Below are 23,664 nucleotides of genomic sequence, written 5' to 3'. Positions count from 1 at the left end.
GATTGCACATACATTGAAAAAAAAACTTGCCCTGCTGGACAAGAAATATAGGAGATTAAAACAGCGGAGCTTTTGGGTTGGTTTTGCAAATACCTTTTTTTTTTTTTTTTTAAGTGAAATCCCCCATGGAAATTCATGAAAAGAAAGTTTCTGGCAATTCTAAGAAGGTATGTAAATAAACTTGTAAATGAAAAAAATTGAATTTAAAAGTCTATGCTTCCCAGCTGCTCAAAGAAATGCAACTCTCATGATCCTTACACAGCAGATTATAGTAGACAGTCCTTCCTAGTAGTCAGTGTTTTTATTTAATATGGCTGACATTTAAAATGGTGTGGGGGCGTAATTTTCCCTATAGATTTAAGTTAGAATTTACCTGCCAAAAAATAATAATAATAAAAAAAATCGCAGCAACTCTTTGCAGAGTGTAGCAGGAAAGCAATGCTAATGCTGTGAAATCAAATAGCCTGAATGAGGGCTGAAATCTCAGTTCTGGTCCTTCACACTCTCCCTTCGCCTTTAATCTCAGGCAAACTGCAGTCCCTCTCTGTAAAGCAGGAGTAATTATATTTACTTACTTTGCATGGGGAACTGGATAACACTCAAGGAGCACCACACTGTGCAAGCAGAAATGTTTGTGAAAGCCAACAGGAATGCGAGGTGGGAGTAGACCTCTACCCCGGGGCCCTGTTCACTTGCTCTTCCCTTCAACCATGCACTGGTGAGCAGAAAGCACACCCTTGGCTGCTCGTTTCCGAGCTTCAGCAGGGCTTGTTTGATGGGAGACCATGATCCACCCTTACGAATAATAAAAAATAACAGGAATTCAAATCTTTTACCAGCTGGAAAAGATTGAGCAAGCTGCAACTTAGTTAAAAACCCTCGCCTCAAGGTTTTAACAACCAGCCGCTGTTGAACGGTAGATGCCAGACAAGCCTGCTGGGAAATAAAAGATCCTACAACAGGGAACCCAACACCAAAGACACTTGTTTTCTTGGGGAAAGAGTCTCCTTAGGAGCTGTATGGCTGCTATCAAGGTAACAGCAATAATTCTTGTAATTTCAAATCAATTTATAGGATCTCACAAAAGCCCAGATATTTTAAGCCATTGAGTCAAACACCTCGGTTTCCTGTGTATATGTGGGGGGAAAAAATCCAGAAAAAGATGTGTTGTTTTAGCATGACAAGCAGTTTATTTCAAAATTGCACCATTTTTTAGTTCTATTTGTAAATCTTTGTAAGATTTACAAAATAATACAGTTTAAATGACTCAGCTCACCCATTTTTATGTTACTACAAGGATAAACAACAACATGCTGTGTTTTGGGGGGAATATATGTCATTGAAGCACACACAATTCAAAGGAAGATCATTGAATACGTTTTACTACCGGCTTCAAAAAGCTCTGCCTGTGGACTGAGTCCAAGCATGCAAAATTTCAGCCTGCATGTATTTTCCAAAATTGTAAGCACCTAAATAATAAGGGCTTTGCTGTGATAATGATGCAACACACACCTATCTGTGCTATAAACAGTAAGTAAACTGAGCTAGGACTATTCATAAATTCTCCTTTTGTATATATATGTACATGGACAAAATGAAGACCCTTACAACCTCAGGCTGAAAATGGAACATGGAATTTGAACACTTTGATTTAATGGACCTGGCTAATGACAACCAGTCATATGCAGACACATGATTCAAATCTACCCAAGCTGCAAGCTATGTGTTTACTTTTGGATTGCTCTCTGATGCTTACAAGTTGCTCCCCATGCAATGAATCAGTAGGTCCTAGTCCATTTCCAAAAGCACAATGATGCCTACCACAGAAGTGGCAGTGCCAGCACCAAGGGCTTCATTTCAAAGCCTGCCAAGTTCCTCTGAATCCCCTCTACGCTGCTGTCCTGCACACCTGCTACTTTTGCCCCCGATTCCTCCAAAACAGGTTAGTCTGCACCCGGACTCTGCTCTGGGATGCACAGCAGGTCCCTGGCGAGACAAAACTGCATGCAGTGAAAGCATGGTGTAAGGTAGGCAGCAAAGCCTGTGCCCCTGGCCTTTCCTCCTTGCCGTTCAGTCTTGCAGCAGTCGACCTTGCACGCTGCCTTCCCCCATCACGCCCTCACGCCTCGCCCTCCGGCTACACAAAGTCTTGCAGTCACTGGACTGTGAAATAGCTCTTTTTTCATTTGTGTCTCCTTGATGAGCTGTGATGCAGGCGCAGAGAAGGAGGCCAGAGGCTGTGCCAGCATTGGCAAGAGCTGTGCTTGCTCTCCTGGTCTTGCTGATAGAAATGTGTCCCAGCAGCAACTCAGAGGAGAATAAGCAGGCCATGGCCAGCCCTGCTCGAACGTTGGAGTAACACAGGGACCCATGAAAGAAGGAGAAAGGTGCCACATGCCCAGCCATGCAGATGCTGCTTGAGTGCAGCTACCCTTTTGTGCTGCTCTGAATGCTGCTGTCTGGAGGCAGGAGTCCCCAGGACCTGGAGAGGCTCAGGACAGTGCTCTGTGTGTGGAGTCAGCCCTCCTGCTCCCTCCCATCCTATTTGCTTTGCCCACCTGGGCAGCTAAGGGCAGGGGAAGTGTCTCTTCCACCACTGCTCACCTTGTGTACTCCCCTTCCCTCAGGAGTGGGGATGTGCTGGCCATGTGCCCCAACATGATGGACATGACTATTTCTAGGCAGTGCCTTACCCATGAGAATGATGCTACCTTCAGGAACAGGGAAGGTGGAAGAAGAGTGCTGTGCTTAGGTTCTCTCCGTTTCCCTCCCACGGAGCTGCCCTCTCTCCGGCTCTCAGGCTGGGTTACGCAGCCAGGGGAATGCAGGCAGCCCCAGCCCCGTACGAATGGTCACTCCCAGGGGGATGCTGCTGGCATCCTGGGTGGGAGAGCGCAGCCGCCTGCAGTCAGCAGAAGACAGAGTTAATGACCTTTTCTTGCCTAATTAGTTGAAGGTTTAAGCATCTGGCTTTGACAGAGTAGAAAAAACTTGAGGCTTCTGTTCAGTATCTGATGCTGAACAGAGGCCTTATGTCTACAGGGATTTTAGTCTAGCACTTTTGATGAGCCCTGCATTCACCCCCAATAAATATATATCTTTGCTCTTGTAGAAACCATTCTAAAAGGAACTTTGAGGAAACCTTTGATAACTCTTCCCTTGCTTAAAAACATCCCCTTTGGTTGACAGGGTGATATCAAGACTTCAAATTGGAGCTGGTGAAATGTTCAGATCAAAAAGGATGAATTTATCTTAACAGTAATCTATATCTGCTATGTCAGACACTGTGCTGCAGTGTGTCCTGCTGTGTGCAGTATGCCACTTGTAGAGCAATGATAAACCTTTCTAGATAGTGCCTAGCACAAAGTATTTACCAGCATACAGATTGTGGTGAGATATAGTTAAAAGTTGCTCAGAAATAAGAGATCAGGGAGGTTGACCATTTGCGAGGAGGTCAGTGATGCTTTTTTTGTTGGGTTTTGGTTTTGCTTTTTTTTTTTTTTTTTTTTTTTTTTTTTTTTGCCAGCAGCATCTAAGAGCAATAAAATATCAGAGTGAGAAAGAATTGCTATAGCAACAAAGTATGGTCTCCTAATGGAGGCTGTGTGTAACAGCCAACTGCCACTAGAACTTTAAGGGGAAGGAATAAAATCCATCACAAAAGCAGGAAAAGGAAAAGCATTAAAAATCAAGATTTTATTGTTCCATGATTTATGTTTACTTACTTCACATATCTAGATGATCTAGAGCACTTTCTACCCTGCTCCTATTTACTGCTTCACACAAAAATTTTCAGGAACTTGGAAAAACAACAGTGTGAATGATCTATTAGTAGTAATATAATGATACAGATTTGCATTCAACAGTAGTATTATCTCTACGAATATGAGGAATTATGAGATTATAGCAACACTGGGAGACCACAGGTAAGACAGGAGTTAAGACTGACATGATGCCAATACACAGCAAGAGGCCATCCTTCCTGTCAAGATTCCCAATGACAAAAAAAAAACCCAACAACAGAGAGTGAGGGCAAAACTGCCCCAGAGAGATGAAGTGACAAGTTCAGGGTCACTCAGCAAGCCAGTGGCAATGTCAGGACCAGAATGCAGGTCTCCTGTACTCCTCTCACTGCCCATCAGCTATTAAAGCTGTCCGGAAAGCTAATCGCAATCTTCTTGTGCAGTACGATTGCCACATACCTTAGGGTGGGCTATGTATACAGAGAAGCTGCTTTGTGTCCAAGTTCACTGTGATTGTTAAACTGTCCTAGATCACTACTGCATCTATGTTCCGTCACTGAGCCCTAACCAGCCTTCATCCTCACCGGGGCACTAAGATCATCTTTCCCTTCCCTCCTTTCTTCTCTGCGGCTCAGACTGTGGTACCAGCCATAGCAGGGAAAAGGAGGACTGCAAAACAGGGGGAAGCTTTTGCCTTCCATAATCGTCACACAGGATATCTGAAAAAAGAAGATAGCAAAGATAGGTTAAGGAATCTAACTTCAAGTCACAACTAGTTTTCTCCTCTGCTTCTGGCATGATGAAGTTGAAACACCTTCAAAGATGTTTTACACTGATGGAGACAGCTCTTGTCCTGTGTGGTAATGCTATCTCATGCTGGCTCTGCACTCCTCAAATTATAATCTAGGCTGAGAGAAATTCCTTCTTCTGCAGGTGAACAAACTGAAATGCTGCATTAAGGTCTGTGGCAAAGCAGGGGAAAGAAGCAGCGAGTTCTGAAGAGTTGAGTCCTACCGCCCTGGTCGAGTCTTTGGATATTCAGGACAGGGAACAGCAGAAGTATGTGTACTGAAGCAAGAAAATTGAAAGGCTCTTTTAAAAGATTCTCTCCCCACAGAGAAAATATTTTCTGGCATATCTTTGCAATATGAAGCTTGTTATATGTTGTCCTATTTATAACTTGCAAGTCTCCATAACAAGCAAGCTCCTCAGAGGCAGAAAAGTGAGTGTTTTTTACAATACAGTTTCTGCTAATCAGTTCCTCCTCCAACATTCTTAAACAAGGCATTGTATCAGATAATACAAAAGTGAGAAAAAGAAAATATGACTGATGAACCCACAACCAAGGATACAAGTTATTTCAAAATTATAGAATGAAACACTTTAGATATTTACCATCTGTGAAAAAAACAAACAAAAAAAACCCCCAATACTGGAGTTTCCCATAGACAGCAGAGGTCATCTTAGGTTACAGTCATGCCAATGAGAATCATAGAATTGCTTAGGTTGGAAAAGACCTTTAAGATCATCAAGTCCAACCGTTAACCCAGCACTGCCAAGTCCACCACTAAACCATGTCCCTAAGCATTACATCTACATGGCTTTTAAATACCTCCAGGGATGGGGACTCAACACAGGCAGACCAGACAGCAGCTCCTTGGGTGGGAAAGGGCAGAGAGGAGGCAGATGTGCACTCTTCACATGATCATTTTTCTAAATCTAGGGCACAAACTGCTACATAATTTGTGACGGACTGAGAGGAAACCAGTAACCTTCTCATTTGGAAATCTCAGAGACAACTGAAACCCAGTAGGCAAACCTGTCTTCACGTACGCTGTAGTCAGTTTTACAGGCTGCAGCAAAATAGTGACATATCCGAATGATAATGGAGCCTAATTTCTTCATCAACATAAAGAAGGCAAGGTTCATAAAATCAAGGGCTGCTATCTCCTATTCACAATGCTGCTTAATGATCAGTCATGCTCTGTTTTCATCTTTCTCTGGTCCCATGAAACTTTTATTGCTTTCTCATCTGTGGCCCAGCTATTATCACTTCCTGCTCTTCTTGGTAGTCATCTTCTTAAAAAGAGAATTGTGCCGCTGGGTTGTTTCAAAGAGTTTTTGTAAATGCTGATTCTCTGGCAGGGGATGCAAGGGCCTTGACTGGACACAGGGCTTTCCCAGAGCCCTTCTGCAGGCACTTATGGGACTTGTGATGCTCTCCTAGTTTCCTGCTAGTCCCCAGCATCCACACTGTTTTGGGCATCATGGTGAAACCCCTGTTCCTCCTTAATGCAGAAGGTCAAATATGGCTAGTGAGCTCCAGTTCGGGGGCCAGACAAGTAAACTGTAGACAGTCCAGCAACGACTTGTTGGGTTCAAGCTACTGCACAACAAAAGGAGTTTTGAAAGAGTCTCTTGCTTGTGTTCATTTACCCTAAACTGATGAAACTAGCTTTGTTAAGAAACTGAGCACTTGCTGCATTTCCACTTGAAGGCTTAGCAAGTTTCTACCCAGCTGGGAACTGTTTTCCCAATCCCAGAAGACCCAGCTTGCATGGATGGTTATAAATGAGGTTACTTACATTCTGGGCAGGAGAAAAGAGGGGAAAAAATAAGGGGCTTGGAGAGGTGAAGAAGTGACTCTACATGCCTTCCACCAGCTTTTTCCAGTTGCCATTGCCTACCAAGCTGCTATCTAGGTGCCACCAGGACCTGGGGAAGAGAGCAAGGGCTCTAATAATATTGAATAGCTCTTGTTACAGATTCCCCATTCCCAGAAGAAGCTGACTGACCCTTGCCACATCTTTCAATGGAATATAGCTTATGTACATCACACTCTAGCATAGTCCTTTCCCAAATATTTGTGGTTTTGATATATTGCTTATTCCTTCACCAATTAGTACACAGCTGGCTGAGCATCGGTTAGTTCATCAGCTCTCTCCCACTTAGCTTCCCTCACTGGGGAACATACTGATGGAAAGGTTCAGCTCTTTGAAAGGGATGCTATTCAGGTGGTGCAAAGGTGTTTGGATGTGCTGGGAAGAACTTATGTTGTCCTAGTATAACAAAACATTAAACAAACTGCAGGGACTCCTCATGCTATCATTGGCAGAATTCCATCACAGATATTAACTGGAGTTACACCATCCTTTAGTGTTTTCCCTACCTGCTCTACAAATCTACTGCCATGACTAGTGGTCAGTCAAGTTTTGCTATCTTATTTTCCTACTCAAACAAAAACTGTTTTAATTGAAGAGTTATTACACACTGTTTGCTTCAACATGAAGGCATATGAGAAAAACAGAAACTAAGGACTAGTTCCTCAAACAGAAGAGTTATAAAACAAAGCCATAAAAAGTGTTTCTTCCATTTTCTTTGTTTGCAGATGATCTCATTTGTATTGCGGGCACAGATTTACCCTGTTCGGATCAAATTTCTATGAATAGAAAAAAACTGTAACTGTGATAAACACCCACAATTATAGCACTTGATTTTCTCTTCCATAATTTAGCACAGCTTCAGCTGGTAAACTATCTCTTCTCAGGAAAGGAAATTGTAAACCCTGAATTTTTGCACAACAGTTTGCAGGGTATATGGTGTGCTCCTCTGACTCATTCATGTCGCCCAATACTGTCCGAAGCAGACACTGACAGTCGTACGGCGATATGCCATGCTGTCATGCTGGGCTGTAATGTGAAACTCATACTGACTGCAGGTCATTAGAGAACAGATTGTGAATCTTTTCTTACTGGTGAGCAGGTTACCTGAAGTTTGTTACTGTTTCCCACCCTTATTTACTCAGTAAATAAATACTAGAGTGTACAAAGATGTAAAAAGGGGGGCGGAGGGGGGAAGACAACAACAAGTGTAACAAACACTTAAAGATGTCCAGATATTACGAGTGGGACAAATACACAAAACAACTACCCTTTTCCTCCTTGATATTTCATGTAGCTTGACATTTCCAGGTGAGAGATGAGCAGTAGAAGAGAAAACCTGCAGATACCCCTCTGAAAGCTTTCTCCTCCTCAGAGGACCTCAGCAAACTGCTCTGTTGAGGACACGAGTAAGGGCTCACTGCATCAACCCTGTTACGGCATGCTCAGTACAGGCTCAGCTCCTGGTGGTGTCTAAGGGATGTGCTATGGGTAGGCAGGGAACCATTCTGCTTCTCCTGCAGAAGAAAGAGAAAGCACAGGAGTGAAATTAAGAGAAACAAGTGGGAAGAAGCGGATCAGTGGAGTCAGGAGTGTCTGGAGTGTAGAAAGGCCAGGACTGTGCGAGTAAGGAGAAGTCCTTGAAAGGCAGAGGAAAAGAATAATCTTAGCAGTAGAGGGATGGGTTGGGTAGAAGAGAGCTGGAAAGAATGAAAATTGAAAATAAGTGAGTAAGCAATGGTCACAACAGCAAAAAGCAGAAGCCATTAGCAGTGAGCAAGCCCCGTGAATATCAGCAGTCCCAAAAAAGCTTTGACAGTCCTACCAGTCCTACTTATTAATGAGATTCTTGAATGTCATTTTCTAGCATTTCTCTAAAAGCAATGAGAACACCTAGGGAATGAAATCTACAGGTTTACTTTTTTTTTTTTTTTAAATCTACATGACACAGTACACAAAATTTCATAAAGATGAGGTGTAGATCTGTGAGGGTTGTATTATAATGGAATAAACGTACACCCTATAAAATGTGGAACACCACCATAACAATTCTCATTTTCATATGAGCCATACACTAGGATTCTGGTCCTTGTCATTTTGTTGTGGAGGAAAGTCTGCACATTTTAATTAAATGGCTGAAGCCAAATTTAGAATCCTGGCTGGGGCTACACTCCTATGAAAATTGTCTGTGGTCAGGATTCAATACTTTTTCCTTTCTGTGTGAAATTTGAATAAGTGAATTGAAATAATTTGCATTTTTCATAATGATCAGGGAGTTGAAATAATGAAAGGTGATCATGAATATTTTAATTGAAGAATAAAATTACGTTAAAATAGTCTTCAGACTTCTCTTATGCTTTGTTAAAAGATACCAATACTATAACAGTTTTGTAATTTTTAGAAATGCGTTATAGATTCACATATTTGCTATTCATAAAATTCATTGATGCCTTTTTTCAAAGGTGCTTTATAAAGGATTTAGAAACCTCTTTAATCTTTGAAAATAACATTGTAGTTTGTGATTAAATATCTCCACAGCATAACTATAAAGATACGCATCTGCATCATAAAATCAAAATCAGAATATAGCACAGGAAGGTCAGTGGAAAGTTTTTCTTAAATTGACAGTTTCCGTTGTTACTGATGCTTCACGCAATATCTTTCAGATGACCAGATCACCTAATACTGTTAAGTTTCTTACAGAATCACACAAAGAGTCCTTAGTAGTGGCACACTTCACAGCAGCCAGAGGTGATGCTGGAATCTACCTCATACCAAAATTTTGTAGTTTAAGTTTCAATCCAGGGGTGTCTGTGATCCCTTCATCAAAAACCTTGCAATTGTAAGCTTGCAAAAAGACCATGCAACTCAGAATAAAATAGATTTGCTTTAGTGGAAGATCTGAATATCTGCTCAAAATTATATCTTCATAATGTTTGTTTCTGCTACCTGTTTTAATATTCAAGGTGTCTAAGTATTAGAACAAAACACGATTACATCTTATTGATGCTCATACAAAGTCTAAAATAATGATCAATATACTTTAAAATTTTATCTGGAATATTATTCAAAAGAGTAATATTTATAAATGTATACCACTTCAAAGGACTGCCATTATGCTTCTATGGCCTAATACCCTGCAACGACTGTAGGAAGCTCAAAGAGTTCCTGCATTGTTTCAAAGCCTTTTGCTTTTAGCATTGCTTAACACTATATAATTAGTTGTAATACTTTAAAAACAAAACTAATACTCAAAAAATTGAAGGATAGAGGGGTTGGCTTCGTTCTTGAAATATATATTTTTTCCAATGGCGTACTAAGGAATCTTCTATTTTTGATCATTCCTTATTGTAGTCTAATTAGATCTTTATGTTTCTGCTCCCTAGTTATCTGAGAACATCCAAAGACCCTTTTGACCATGAGATACAGAGAACAGACCAGGAAGTCTTGTCAGCAGAGCAGTTTCCACAATACTCTTACTGATACAAATGTATATCATTAAGGAGCCACGTACATTAATGTATATTCTCTACAGTATTTCCCTGGCTGCCAGAGGTCCAGGCCTAATGAGTGCAGAACCCTTTAAATCCTAACTAATTATATTTGCAGGGAACTGGGGCACTGATGTATGCCAATTATAACTTTTAAAAATGCAGCAGGATTTCCACAAATTATACTTTTTTCAAAATCTATCACTGCAGAAGAAATATTGGTCTCAGTAGGAGTTATGTGCACCATAACTGGGAGGTAAATGCTGGGTTACCTTTAAATGCCAGGGATTGTTGCAGTCCTGACCTAAAAGGAGGGACTGTGGCATCTCTTAGGTGAGCACAAGCTCTGTACTGGCAACTCATCTTGAGGGAAGCACGGCCCTCGGGTGAATGGCAGCACAGCGCGACCCTTGCTGCTGTACAAGTAGCCCTGGGCTCACGCTGCTCCTTGTGCCTGCAGCTGTTCACCCATGGTACCTGATGCATGATGCTGGTGAACAACTGCAAGACTGCAGCTAGTATCACACTCCTTGGAAGGCAAAAGGCAGGGTGAAATAAAAGCATGAAGGACATTGAGCCATCAGCACTGCTTCATCTGTTCTTTGCTCTCACATACATTGATGTGATCATGGAACAACAGATAGAAGGTCTGCATAACTGCTTCTGTAAAATTCTGATGCTAAGTGGCAATGAATGAATTTAGTTTTGGGGTTGATCACACAGTACTGATCAAAGAGTCTGGTGTATGGTGTTCCTAAAAGCAGGCTACTTGCAAGCAAGCAGTATAATTATATGTCAAGGAGGCACATGGGCTTTCTTTGGAAATGAAGAGTAGCTTTTTATCTGAAAGGAAAAACAGGCAGCACAGAAGGGATTTTTGAGAATCAGCTTTCACCTTCCCACAATGACCAAAAAATCTTCTCCCAAAAGAATAATCATATCTAAACTCCTAGTTATCCAAAAGGCACTTCTCCTTATCACCTTTAGTGGAGTCCCACTTTGCCCTGAACCTCACCTCAATAAAGAAAACAGCTCAGCTTTTAATCAGTTTGCAAATAAGGATTCATTTGAGAAGCAGGTGCTTGCGCTCATCTTACTTTATTTGTACCTGCTGCCTGATGCCCCATTCTGTTGCCTCAATTCCCCTGCCCTTGCTCGGCATCCTCCACGATGCAACCTTATCTTCACAAAACAGACAAACAGCTCCCTCCAGATGCTGTGCCAATGCCACTGCTGCAGCAATAAACTGGCAAGTGGGGAAGGAATAGAGGTACAGTTACTGAACAAAGAAGTAAATGCTTCTTCCAGAGACTGAACACATCACCTTCACCACCCTAAGGTCAGAAAATAGCAAGTTGTTTCTGAACTTCCCTCCATCTGGAAGTGCAATTATGCTAGTTAATCTTAAAATGCCTTTGGCAGCTGTCATCTCATTTTTCATATTATCCTTAAAACTTTTCTAATGGTAAGTACACATGCAGTGAGAAATAATAGCCCTTTGTGTAACAAGCAATACACACACTTTGTCCAATTCATTTTTACAGTGTTTTTCTCTCTTTCTGAGGTTATTATCACAGAAGAGATTGAAAGCTGAGCCATCATACCACAGCCTAAATGTAGCAGTGAAATGTTCCTTCTTTTTCTCTCCCTCCTCACCCCTCCTGCTTTGTTGTTTTTTTTTTTTTTAAAAACCAAAGATGTGCAGGATGCTAATGGTGACCAAAGTGTATTATCCTTCAAGAAACCTAGCCTAATACCAGCAGAGCATTTATCGCTCTGCTCTCAGGTCACAGCCTGTGTGGCCCTTTCAGGCTTCAGCCACCCCCAACACAGCAGTCATCCCCTGCCGCAGACTTCTGCTGATGCCACAGGTTAATTAACACACAGAAGGAGTCAGACCCTGCATGAAAAAGAAATAAGACAGTGTCTGCCATTCAGTTTTGATGCCAGGTAAGAGCTATGGGATTAAGACAAGTGAGGAGCCTGCAGACTGAGACAGCTGGAAGCATTGGTAAGAGAAGCTTACTTTGAGACAATGCAGTTGATGTGCTGAAGTGTTTGTCCTCAACAATTTCTCCTTGGTTTGACTAGGAACAGGCAGGGACAGACTGTATATTGCAGGAGAGAGGGAGCCTTGAGATCTTTGTCGCGGCACTGATCTCTGACTTGCTGTGAGATCCCAGCAGACTCCAGAGCTCTCACTGTGCTGCATTTTCCTGGAGGTGCCCAACATGTGGTGTCATAGCAAAAGTAAAAAAAAAAAAAAAAAGAAATCCATTGAGAAACTGGTTTCAGTACCAACATTCTCCAGTGTGTACCCCCAGTATTCAGGATGGGAAATGCTTGAAGCTAACTCTGAACACAGGTTCAAACCCCTCCACCTGGTCTCATACAAAGATTGCGAAGAAGAACATTGAATCCAAAATTTTTCAAAGAAGGCATCAACTTTAAATTCAGGGAGTCCCTGATCATGCATAAAGCTTTTCTCCTTTTGTCTTTTTTTTTTTTTTTTAAACTTCTTTTATGATGCCTGATTGATGAAAAATACTAACAAAATCATGAGTGAACAACTGTCCCAGGTATGATCCTGGATTAACTCTCAGGATCTGTTGCCTTTTCTACAGCCTGCCCTGGCACAGTGAAGGTTGGCACCTACCTTCTTCTGCCTGAATGTCCTTCCTCCCTAGTAAAATGCAATCTGTTTCCAGAGAGAAATGTTATTTCAAATTCAACAAGTGTTACTTAAAACAAAGGTCACCATTAGTTCTGGATTTGATAATGCACTGTACTTATAATAGTTCTATATCAATATTATATTTGAGAAGATGAGGCCATTATACTTATTCCACCTAGGATTCTTAGCAGGCATTTAAAGCATGTTTTCATTAGCCTGTAGTAGCCCCTATATATTTTAACAAAATGCTCAAAGGATTTCATCTTGGAGTTTTCAAGGTAGTTTTATTTTATGATTTTACCTTTAGCCTATATATATTATTTGAAATATAAAATTTTGAGCCTCATCAGTATATTTGTTTCAGTGACTGAAAGAAATTAACAATATAAGTCCGAGCATACGCTGTTGGAAGAAAAATTGAAGGTCAGATAACTTTGGACAGCCAGAGCTACCAAATGATTAAAGAGTGGTAGGTAACTTAGCTCCAGACTGTAGCATGTGACTGCATGCTGCTGCTTGAACAACAGAAATATCTCTGCAATGCACAAAGGAAAATAACTACTCATCATATATTAAGGTTAGGGTAATGTAGGATATGTGTATATACTCACTTGCAATTGACTGACAGTCACAATACACTATTTATCAGCTGGGAATTTTTGTAGTAATCTTAAAGCAGTGAAACCATTTATAAGGTATTCCTTTTACTGAGCATGTTTTCATCAGAAAAGTAGATAACAGGAATAACTTGTAACAGAAATCAAGCTTAATATTTCAAAACCCTTGAGACCCCGATTAGACCATTGCTCTGTCTGTACATAATCTCTTACTAAACTAAATTGATGGTGCTTTATCCACATAAAAATAGCACTGAGACTTTGTATCTGGAAAAAGCAAGACTCTATGAGCTCCCTGATGTGCAAGCAAGAAAAAAAAAATCTTATTTAACTAACAAAAGAATGAAATAGGGATGAAAAATGTGGATGTTAAAGCAGACTAAAAATTGATTGGCACAAAATTTTTACTCTAGTTGTAAATTTGCTGAGTAGACTGCACTTGCTGGGCAGATGACTAATTACATGCTTCTCACTCTGGAGTCTTTAGGCCAAATGCTGCTCTCAGTTACCCAAATATAAATCTCAAGTAAATCTATTGATGTTACCGTAGAGTTATGCCAGCTTCACTGAGAGCAGAATATGATGTCTTGTTTACAAAATTAAGCTCTGAAAGGTACATCTGTGTGTGCATTTTGATTTGCCAATAAAATAATTTTATGGAGCTAAATTTATGCAAATACTTAGAATTTAAATCCAAAGGAGACCTTATCGTCTTGTATTCATTAAAGATTATGCACCATTTTACAAGAAGGTACTCAAAAATACAATATGGAATACAATTAAAAGGAATAAATTCACAGAGGTTTCATATTTTACCAAGTCTTTGTGCCCTGTGTGCATTTAACTGACTTCTCCCATAGGAGCAAAGAATATATATGCCCCAGTCATCGTATTTGACTACCTTACAAATATCAAGAAATTTCTCCTCACAACAGCTGAGGGAAGAAGAGAGACAGCATCACCGCTCTATCGCTAATCAAGCACAGAGTCAGGAGAAAACATGAGACTGGCCAAAGGCCAGACTGGGAGTGAGAGACATAGACAGAGAGAGAAATGGAGTTCTCCTTCATTAGCCCTTTAGTAGCACATGAGCCCTTCTTAGAAGATGTAACAGCATGCAAGGATAGGGGGATTGGGAAAAGATGTCTATGCTAACTACCAGATCAAAACACAAAAAAATTAAGTCAGAGTAACTCTCGTCTTAAGCATGTAGGCATTCATTTACATGTTTAGGTACACCAGTACCTGAGCATATGCAGCTTCTTGTAGTTTGTTTCAAGTCACTGAAGGCAGAACAATTTATAAAGGACTGCCGCTTCTTTCCCCTGCATGGAAAAATTCAACACTGCAGGTGAGGTGTTTGGGGAGTGCATTCCAGAAAATAAAAATCACATCAGTCTTTCGATATGAGGATCACCTGCAGGCTTTCACACAATTTTTATGCTTAAGCCAACCCTGTTTAAAAGAAACCTAAGGGATGGCTGGAGATAAAGAAATTAATTTTTAAACTAGGCATTTGGAAAAAGTGGTGAAGAAAGAAACACAATTAATTTTTCTCAAAGAAAGAAGACATCAATTCTGCAATGAATATATCTATAGATTACCATTTATTACCTAAAAAAAAAAAAAAATATATATATATTTCTAGCCTGCCTTGGCAACCCTGTAGTAATTCTCCTGCAGGCTGTAGAACCATGTTCTTGCTAATGACAGGGGCTAGCCAGTTGTCAAGAAACAAGCTTTTCTAATATGTTGTTGGGATAGTGAAGGTAACATAGATTACATGTATTTGCTGGTGTTGCCAACCCTCATGCTACTTAGCTCTGAAGAATCTCTGCTTGGATTAAATTAAGCAATAGCAGTCTAAAGAGCCTGCTGGAGTCTAGCGTAGTGGATGGGTCTACTGACTCACACCCAACTCGTACAGCTTCAATGATACTGGCCAGTGCAAGGAGACAATTACCAAAATAATTTCAAATCAGCCAGTAGAGAGCCACTACTACATGAACTAAGGCAAACCTCAAATGAAACACTACTAGCCAAATTGATTTTGATAGGGCAGAGAATACAATAATAGTTTAGGCAGACTGCAGGCAGTGGGCAAGCCATAAATTCACCAGCAGCATCGTGCAGAGATCAGCAACTGAAACAGCGGTAGCCAGAGCACGGTTCATGGGGACAGCCAACTTTGTGCACAAAGCACCTTTCACTGCACTGTGGAAGGCACAACCATGCTCCCCTACCAGGTGAAAGCTGGTCCTATCATTTGAAAAAATATCATTTTTTTCTGAGATATTTTATCATCCTTCCTTCAAAAACATTGAGACAGCCTAAAAAAACACAGACTTCAATGTAGCTGCTGGTGGCATAATCAATCACTATCTCTTCACATTCAGCTCCCAACTAGCTTTGGAGACTGACATTTGTGCACCTGAGGGATGTGTGAGCTCATACTGTGTACTTTTTCAGGTGGTTCCAGCTCCTCCTGGGTTTAATAACCAAAACATTTTCAAGCTGCACTGTCCACAGAGCTCATCAATGTAGATCACGTAAGTAACGAATTTTATTCACCAAACATCCATATGACTAGATATCTGCTACACTGCCCAATATTTTTTGTTCATTTGAAATATGAGCTTCCATAGGGAGATACATAATGTGATCTGAATTTTTCTAATATAGATGAATAGCAGTCAGACTGCAAGCTGCTCTTCATGTACTAAATAACAAATACAATCCTTCCATACCTCCTCACAATGTTCCCCCAATTCCCACCCAGCATCTTTCCTCACAACACCATTCTGCACTGAATACAGCTAAATGGAACACATGTAAGGAAAGCCAATACTTTGTCTTTGCCTGAGAAAAAATGCACCCATGAGCTATGGATATAAAGAAAAGAATGAACAGATGCCTACTTAAACTGGGAGACATATGGAAGATTTCATAGTTCACAGTTGCGCTCAGTGCAGTGGATTCCTGATCTCTCCTTTTCTACAATGCAAATCATCCCCGCTATGTATCAGTGCTAACACTAACACTAAAAAGCAATGCTTCTATAATGGTAGGCTGTCATCATTCCAGGGAAATTCTTCAGTGAGACTTTTTACATCAGGATTGGAAATGTAAAATCTGCAAGCATGAAAAAAAACCACACAAACCACAAACTCAAAAATACCCCAACCCAGGGAGCTATAGTTCTCCTTCAAAAGGGAGTAAAAACCCTTTCTAATTCTGAACATGACAGAATTTTTCATTTTCAAATTACTATGCAAGAAGTAATTAAGTCATCTTTACAGAATGCTTTTGAAGAAAAATTATATAAATAAGTTCTCAATCCTGTTTCTCAGATGAGGAATCACACAGCGTATTCAGGCAAAAGGAGGTTTTCAGGCTCCAGTTCAGTGCTTCTCCCTCAGCACAGTGCTTCTCCCTCAGCACAGTGCTGTCTTTACACAGAATTGATCAGCTGAAAACAAATGGGATGCAATCCTCTTGCTATTTATACAGTACAAAAGGTGAAAAACCCTGATCCTCAGACTGTGAAACTTGCTTCATGCAGACACCCCATAGCAGAAGATACTGTTGCCACGTCACTGCACTATGAGACAACCAGACGACATGTTTGTGGTAAGCAGTTTACGTGGATATCAGGCTCCCAGGTGCTTCACAGTATTTTTATAGCTTACATCACCAAGCTGTAACATGGAAAGCTTGTTTCATTGAATTTCAGTGGCTGCAACTGCTCAGCCTCCCATGCTGTTGTATTAGGAGTCAGCTAGATGGTGCTCATGGGGTGGCAGCTGATGTGCAGAGTTAGCACTGGGATTTCGCTCTGGGCCTCTTCCCCCGCCTCCGGCATCCCACACAATCTAAGCAAGTTGTCACACATGAAAAACCAGGACCGGGAGGAAGGGGATGAAGGAGGTAGGTGAAAGGAAACTGCAGCTCAGATACTGTATGAGCACAGATCCTTACACAACCACGCTGGCTTTCGAAGGCTGGGATGCAAGCATGAAGCTGGGGCTGTTTCGTTGTATATGAGCCAGCTCATTCATTCCTACCTGGCAGCCTGAAAAGAGCACAGTACTGACAACTTGGGAAGGAACCATGTTGTTGGAAAGACATGACAGTTTGGAAGTTGTTTTTCCTCTGACAAAAACCAACCCTATCTGTAAGCTTCATCATGATCACATGAAGTGTGTCTTTATGGATGTTTGAAGTTAAGATTAATTAGAAGCTTTTAGCGGTCTGTGAAGTTGCCTAGTGTTGTTGGATTAATTGCATACTGCAGATAGTACCATCTAAAGACACATTGTGCTAACTCCCAGTAAATATGAAATACTCAGAGTGCTCAGGGATGGTAGGCAAAGATAGATTTTGCTGTGGACATCCTGCTCAGGCATCCATCGAGTGGCAGAATACTTATAAATTCTTAAATCTGAAGATCCTACTTGGTCCCTTGGGCTGAAAGTTTGTATGAAAATTTCATTTCAAAATGACAAGCCCATATATGCACAGGAATGGTTTTCTAAATAAAATGCTAGATCATTTTTTATTCATCTTATGTCTAAAATGCCCAGAGGCATAGCTCCATAAAAATTTTAAACTTTAAACAAAAGCTCCTTCTGAGTTGCAGGAAAACAAAACAGTCCGAAAGCAACAGTTTATATTATTTATTGTGATGTTTACTTAGCAAGAGAGGCTGATGAGTTAATTCTCAGTAGAAGTACTGAATTACTTTAGGAACAGAAGCCCAATTAATTAAGGATCATTTCCTATTGATTTCACTGTACTACAGACCAGACTCAGAGTACCTGCTATACTCCTATACAAAATATAAATAATAAATAATAATATACTTAGACCTGTTACTGCTGTCCTGATGACCTGTAATTCTCACTGAGGAAACACTTCTAAGACTTTGATGTGAACACAATAAAAGGCAGAATGCCTCTTGAAAGGAAGAGAACAGGAAAAGCACAGAATAGGCACTATGCACGCTCCAGATCAAAGATAGTAGCCAAATCAAGAGACAGGTTTAGAAAGTGGACAAAAGTGAAAATAAATACATTTGTATTGGAAAAATCAATAGGAAAATACCTGATTGCATGCCTAAAGCTGGGAATTTTTTACTCTATAGAGCACAAAACGCAAGTATGATGTTCAGGATACAAACTATGGCCAGACTTCAAGCCCAGATTCACCTCACAACTTCATTATGAGCAGAAATCAAGCCCTGGAAATCTCCTTACTTGACCGTTTTGATCAGCACACTGCATGGCCATGAAGCACCAGGGCATGGATTTTCTCTGTAGGTGTGCTTATCCATCCTGGGGACCAGACGGAGCCCCACGCTGCGGCATTCAGCCCCTCATGGCCCCACTGTCAACAGCCTTTCCACATAAAGCAGCAAAGTAATCAGTTCTGTTGCCCAGGCTCTTATAAGGTTGTAATGAGACTTGGGGTAAAGTTTTGGCTCAGTTCACAGGAAAGCTGCACTGAAAGATTATTGCAGAAAGACAGAAGTGTTGGGCTCAGTCTGGAAAATACAGCAACTATTACATGCATTGCAAGAATAGTCTATTAAGAAATTCAGAAAGTTCAGCATTCCTTTGGTGCAACTATGTTTATTTATAAAGAGCACACACAAAATCATGTTGTCTGAGAGACGAATACAGAAGCAAGTTGTCTGACTACAATTTTCAGACCTGCTTCCATTGAGTCCAACGCCTGGAGGTATGCTGCCTCTGCTTCCTCTTAAAGCTAAAGCTCTCCCAGACTTGTCTCAGTCTGCTGCCTCTCTTGGCTTCCTGGCTGCTTTCTGCCCCTGAAGCCCACATAGTAGTATCGTCTGTGATCTAGCTTTTGTGTTTGTACTAAGTCACTAAAAAGACCACTGAGCCATAAAGATTCAATTTTTGCTAAAGGTTGCCAGACTAACTACTAATTACTGTCTTGTACAGCAGCTTCTCTTTCAGCTCTCACTGTCTACACTGCCTTACATTTTCTTTTCACTTAGCCTAAAGAAATGACAGAAAGCATATCCATGAAGTTCAGCCATGTTCACAACTCACGGTGTCCAACAATATCACACAGAACAGCAATAACATGGAAAATAAAATACTCATCTTTACTCAGACTGTAAGACTGGTCAAGTGACTTGAGCTGAGTCCCTATGTAAGGCTGCCAGTTATGAAAAATAATGCATAAAGGTATCAACTTTAAAAAGATCTCTAACTACCTTTATTACCTAAAGGAGCAGGTGAAATCCTTTCTTCTTGTTATGGCAAGGAGAAAAGGAAGCTGGGAGCAGTGCTTGATATGCCTGTAGCCAACATGCACCCAGAGCAGGAGGAGGGCAGGATGGCTAAAATCAGTCCACTGACTCACCAAGAGAGCATCCTCCAAGGCCTGAGGTCAGGCTCCTCAAGAAGCAGCAGATGCATTAGCAAAGCTCCTAGCTCTTCATGGCCAGGCAGCAGTCCTTCCAGGCAGGGCTGCAGGGCACAGGGCTGGCAGCAACAGTCTGCTTTGAAAGCCTGTAGAAAGGTGGAAAAGAAGGGGAGAAACAGGAAGCTCTTGGAGCCTTTGGCTTCTGCCCATTAACCTCATCCTCTTTGAGCTTAAACTCAGCAGGAGGACAAGGGTAATCACAGAAAATGGCCTTGTCATTTTTTCTGCTGGTTACATTTCAGGTTTGCTTAGACAGAAAGCCACGAGGATAGACTTAACTAGGTGAGGCCATTCTTTGACCTCAGGAGCAAAAGGACTCAAGGAAGTGATCAAATCCATTAAAAAAAGGCATGTTAAATGCTCACCAATTATTTAAAATGAGACATTATGTGAAAATAATTATTCCAGATCTGAGAGCATGTGCACTAAATGTGAACATGACATAGGAGGAGATGGGTTTTTCAGCCTGGAGAAGCAAAGGCTGGGGGGAGGTAATTGCTGTCTTCAGCTACCTTTAGGGGGCTGTAGATAAGAGAGCCAGACTTCTCAGTATCTCACACCAAAAGGATGAGAGGTAATGACTGCATTGCAGCAAGGGCAATTATAAGTGGATGCAAAGAAAAAAATTCTTTACCGTGAAGCTGGTCTACCACTGGAGCAAGTGCCCTGAGAGGCTGGGGGATGTCTGTCCTTAGAGATTTTAAAAAAACTTAACTTTTACTCCAATGTGGGGCTCATAAGTCAAACTAAAAACTCAAACTGAAGTTGAGACAATTTATGGAGGAAGGCTGTAGACATGTGCCCTGTTTCCGCTGCCACTGACATATTTGTCGCCTATCCTTCCCTGTTGTTTTTCACCACACTTCAGGGTGCCATGGAAGCATCAGCGTAACTGCAAACACAGCCACTCCTCAACCCAGCTACCCGAGTTAAATCGTTTGCATGGTTTAGGCTATTTTGTGTTTCAGTGTATGCTGAAAGGGTAACACAAAAGTTGGGCAAAGTACATTTCTAATGCCCTGGTTAAGAGGGTATCGTGTGTCTGACCTCCAGGGCATGAACATAGGTCTAGGAAAAACTAGATTCAGCGAGACAGACATTGCTGCAGTTTATATTTTGTTATTGTTCTTTCCAACTAGTAATAAATAAAAACCCCAAAAGGTATCATTTTGGATAGACACAGCAGGAGCTCGCTTCATTGAAAGCAAGACAGGAACCTTACCTGCTGACATGCAATTATTTAACTCCCCCCATACCCCACCATGCACTGGTTGCACAGAGGGAGCATAGCATCAAGATGAAAAAGCCCTGATATGCAGGTGCCCATGCCTGGAACAAGGAAAAGGATTCAGAGATGCACCTGGGACATGGCAACCCTGGATGTACATGCAGACTGGGGAACGAGAGGCTGGAGAGCAGCCCCGCAGAGAGGGATCTGGGGGTTCTGATCAACGGCAAGTTGAAGATGAGCCAAGAGTGTGCCCTGGCAGCCAGGAGGGCCAACCGTGTCCTGGGATGCATCAAGCACTGTATTGCTAGCCAGACGAGGGAGGTGATTGTCCTCCTCTACTCTGCACTGGTGTGGCCTCATCTTGAGTACTTTGTGCAGTTCTGGGCACCACAGTACAAAAAGAATACGAAGCTACTAGAGAGTGTCCAGAGGAGAGCCACAAAGATGATGAAGGGTTTAGAGGGGAAGCCGTATGAGGAGTGGCTGAAGTCACTTGGTCTGTTCAGCCTGGAGAAGAGGAGACAGGGGAGACCTCATCTCAGTCTACAGCTTTCTCGCAAGGGAATGAGGAGGGGCAGGCGCTGATCTCTTCTCCCTGGTGACCAATGATAGGACCCGAGGGAACAGCAGGAAGATATTCCAGGGGAGGTTTAGGTTGGACATTAGGAAAGGGTTCTTCACCCAAAGGGTAGTGGAGCATTGGAACAAGCTTCCCCGGGAGGCAGTCATGGCACCAAGCCTGACAATGTTTAAGAAGCATTTGGACAACGCCCTCAGACATATGGTGTGAATTTGGGGTCGTCCTACGCAGGGACTAGTTGGACTCGATGATCTTTGTGGGTCCCTTTCAACTCAGGACATTCTATGATTCTATAAGCATCGGTGCACGAGCCGGACTGGAGGCCCATGCAATGTGCACTAGCACATTGAAGCCTGCTCAGTGAGCACTGGCTACCTGCAGCAGTGGCCCACCTGCAATGTGATCCTAGGGTAGGGCAGGTAGGTAAAGGACATCGCCATCCCTTCAATCCAGCTCATTCTTCAGTGTTTGCAAACAAAAACATCATGGGGATAAAGTCTAGGTAGGAATGCAAGTAAAAGGGGGAGGAAGAAAAAAGAAAGAAGTCAGCTTCTACATAGCCTAAATTTATAGTAATAACTATTTTTATTATTATTAGCTTATTAATTATGTTAATAAACAATATAAATAAATACAATGATCAAAATGGTCTATGAATTCAGTGCATAAACAGCAGTTACTCAAGGTTGCTTAATAATTCATTTTACTCAGTTTCAGAGTAACTTCCAACGGAAAATATAACAAAAGACCATGAAAAAACAAAACCCAGAACACCACCATGTGTGCTGTGAACTCCTGTTCCTGTGGAGTCTTTAATGTTTCGGAACATGATATACAGCAGACACAGTATTTTATGAGGTTTTCATACTTTTGTTTTATTTAACACGTGTTGCTGTCCAGCTGAATTTTTGTCAAAGCAAACCTCAAGTTTTTGGTGAGAGAAAAATCCTCGTGGTAGCAAAAGAGGACAACGTGACTGCAGAACAGGGCAACTGGTGTGTGCAGGATATACCATAGCCAGGACACATCCAGTCTGCTGGGCATTCATGCCTGCTGAGACTGGGCACTGAAATGGGGACTTCAAACCCAGGGGATAGGAAACTCCTCTGCAAACTCCAGCTGCACTTAGTCAATCTGTGGGCAAAACCGGTACATTCACACGAGAGCTTGCTCACCTCAAACCTCACTTGTGACGCCTCAGCCTCAATATTTCTTTTTCCTTTCAAATTTGTACAATTGTGCTAGAATTGTCCATGTGCTGGAAAATAAGGTAAGGACACAATTAAGGAAAGTCTGATATGTTTTTCTGAAACCTCACCACAACCACACCTTTTTTCCTCACAGCAAATCGTATTACAGTCAGAGTTGGTCATTTTTCATAAAAAAAAGATGCAAATTTTCAATCACTTGAAAATTGTTTCAACTTTTCCAACTATATCTTCTGAGTGCAAAGTAGCTGTACAGCATCACATAATTTATGCGATAGTGTGTTATATCCAGTAGTGCTCATTCGGAACAAGCATACATTACAACACAAAGACAAGGCAAAATAAATAAGAAATGAAAGGAAAAATAATAATAGTGTGAGGTGGTGGTTTTTTGTTTTTTTTTTTTTACCCTTCAGAGTTCAATTTAGGCACAGTGGTTATTGATTTAATTTCACAGCACAGGCCCACATTGATAAAAGATAGCACAGTATAATATACACATAACAAGGGAAATAATGGAAAAATAGGAAAGTGGTTTTCTTTAACCAGTTTCATTTTGTTACTACATTGTTGCCCACATTTATCCTTTTTATTTATTAACAAATAGTAAAGGAGATTTTTTAAGAGAGAGGAAAGGGAAAATTAATTTTGAAATTTTAATACTGTGGGTGGTTGAAAAGTTTCTTGTGAAACTTTGCAAGAAAATTAACTTTTGAACTAACCTTTTCTCTTAGAATTGTTTGCTTTCCATGGAAGAGAGTTGATTTTTTAAAAACTGGAAAATATAAAGGTGTGGAGATGAAAAAAGATTAAGCCAAAACCAAAAAGGATTTTTAAAATTTAAGTTATTGCAACACCTCATAAAAGTTGTATTTCGGATAGCTCATATTCCTTTTCCATCTACACCCCTGCAGTGAGCTTCCCAGTTGAACACTATATCCCATCACACATGGGAGTCTGTGGCAGCTCCCTGGGCTGCAAGAGCTCAAGTCAAACAGAGTCAT

Source organism: Platalea leucorodia, assembly GCF_965183815.1.
Source record: "Platalea leucorodia genome assembly, chromosome: 3".
Lineage (NCBI taxonomy): Eukaryota > Metazoa > Chordata > Aves > Pelecaniformes > Threskiornithidae > Platalea > Platalea leucorodia.
The sequence above is the reverse complement of the archived record's forward strand: the minus strand, read 5'-3'. Positions refer to the sequence as shown.